The sequence below is a fragment of the Dromiciops gliroides genome, chromosome 2 (genome assembly GCF_019393635.1).
Source record: "Dromiciops gliroides isolate mDroGli1 chromosome 2, mDroGli1.pri, whole genome shotgun sequence".
NCBI lineage: Eukaryota > Metazoa > Chordata > Mammalia > Microbiotheria > Microbiotheriidae > Dromiciops > Dromiciops gliroides.
This window is the reverse complement of record NC_057862.1, coordinates 318146442-318148991: the sequence shown is the minus strand read 5'-3', so window position 1 is coordinate 318148991 and position 2550 is coordinate 318146442. Positions and strand designations below refer to the sequence as shown.

General features: G+C 40.8%; 1 pseudogene; it reads right to left on the bottom strand.

Annotated features, from left to right (window-relative positions):
- Nucleotides 1-1592: 1592 nt before the first annotated feature.
- LOC122744365 lies at nucleotides 1593-2277 on the bottom strand (annotated as a pseudogene).
- Between the last annotated feature and the right edge of the window lie 273 nt (nucleotides 2278-2550).

Sequence of the window (2550 nt, the reverse complement as noted above, 5' to 3'; positions counted from 1 at the left end):
ACCACTAAAGTCAGCAAAACATGAGTGAATATGAAATGAGATAAAAACAGATATACTTTCATTATGCACTAATACTACACACACACACACACACACACACACACACACACAACCTTGAACTGGAAATAAAGATGGGACCTGGTGCAGTAGCCTCTATTTGAAAGAGTTGTAAAGGGTGAGCAGAGGTGCACTATTAATGTAATGAATAACAAAACAATTACATCAAGGGAGGTGACTGAAGCTCTAGCTTCTCTGCCAAACTAGAAAGTGGCAAAGCCAAATAAGATCTATAATTACTGGCTTACATTCTTTTCAGAAGCACAAGAATTAGTAAAGCACTTTACCAGCTTCCTCTCAGACAAAAAAAATCTGGTTCCCCCCTTTCTTGATAGTGGCCATTACACATCTATTACCAAAAGATGAGAATGTCAATTACCTCTTCCAAATATTGGCTAATTATGAGTTTCTGTATTTTATACAAAACATTCATATCTTGTTTCACTAAAAAAAATCCACTATAGACACAAAATAAAACAATAAATTGGAGCAAAAAGGATGGTTCTAAAGGTCACAGATATAATAAACTGATTATTGATTTAATAATTATTGAACAATCTGCCCCCCCAAACTCCATAATATTTATATTACCTATGCTGATTATTGAAAAGCTTTGACTTAGTTTCATGCAAAAGTTTATTCACATACTTCAAATATATGAAATAAACCCGAGTAGAGTGAGAATACAAGGTATTTGTTGTTCACAGAAAACTTTTCTTTATTTAAAAGATGCCACCACAAAGAATTGGAAACTGAGAGGATACCTATCAGTTAGGAAATGGCTGAAAAACTTTTGGTATGTAAGTATAATGGAATACTGCTGTGCTATCAGAAATGATGAGAAGGATGGTTTCAGAAAAACCTGGGGAGACCTATATAAACTGATGGAAGTAAAATGAATAGAACTAGAACATTGTACCTGGTAACAGCAATATTACACTGATGATTAACTGTGAAAGACATAGCTACTCTGATTAATACAATGATTCCAAACAATTCCAAAGGACTTATGATGAAAAAATGCTATCTCTCTCCAAAGAAAGAGAACTGATGAACCCTGAGTGCAGATTGAATCACATTTTTTCACTTTCTTTTTCTTCCCCCTCTCTCCCTTCACAGGAATGTTTACTACAGCATCTTCAATCAGGTCTCCCTCCTTCCATAAATAGATCTGTACAGCATTGAGGAAGCAGGACCATTATATACAGGAAAGTGAAGAGGGTATATTGAATAATTGGTTCTTTTTTTTTTTTTTTTTTTTTGCAGGGCAATGAGGGTTAAGTGACTTGCCCAGGGTCACACAGCTAATGTCAAGTGTCTGAGGCTGGATTTGAACTCAGGTCCTCCTAAATCCAGGGCCAGTGCTTTATCCACTGCACCACCTAGCTGCCCCGAATAATTGGTTCTTAAAAGTACCACACTACTCTCTCTTCCTCAGAGTGCACTCTTCTTGACGTGTTCTAACATGGGTATTTGGGTCTCCATCCTAGTAAAATGGCTGAGTCCGTTTCAAGCTCTGGTCTTTGCTAGAGGGCTTATGATCCTGGCCCAAAAGTCCCAGCCTTCTCAGCCACTTCCAGGGCTAGTTTCAGATTCTGGTCAAACAGTTCACACCGGATGGACATCTCCAAAGAGTAGAATGGATTCTTGAGGGCAAAGTCTGAGTAAATCTCATAGATCTTTCTCAAGAGAGAATGAGTCCTACCTTGTTGAGGATCTGTGAGTACTACAAACTCAATACCTGTCAGTGTCTGGAAGCAGTAGAGTTTGAAGGTGTCTGTCTAGAGCATCTTGATGCCTGAACTCTCCCCCTCAGGAGACAGCTGGGAGTCGATGGCAAACAGCTAGTGAAACATGGAGGCCAGCATCAGCTTCTCGTTGACATGAGACGGGGTCGACCGAAGTGGATGGGCACGGGGTATTTGGTCAGGTTGCTCAGGCACTCCAGCACTTCCTTTCCATCCACAGTGTACTTGCCATTCACGACCACACCAATGATGGACAGAACCACATGGCCCACGTGGATGCCATCCCGCTGGCCAAAGGTGAGGAGAATGCGCTCATAGTAGAGCTTGAGTAGTAGGTCCAACGGGTAGCTGAAGGCTTTCTCAGCTTTGGCTCAAGGTGCATAGTTTTGACTAGCTGGTAGATGAGGCCGCCGGCCTTGTTCACCACATAAACACTGAAGATCTCCATTGCTCCATTTGCAGCTGTTTCTGGTTTCCAGTCCAGCTCTAGTCCTAAAAGCTTTCCTCCCTCCCTGGCTGCTCCACCCAGGAACTCACTTTATTTTTCTTGCTTTTTTAATACACCATAGTTAATATGGAAATATGTATTGTATGACTTCATATGTATAATGAGTACTATATTTCTCACCTTCTCCATGGGTGGGGGAAGGAGTAGAAGAGGAAAAGACTTTGGAACTGAAAAGTTTTGAAAATACATGCTAAAAGGAGCAGCTCGGTGGCACAGTGGATAGAGCACCAGCCCTAG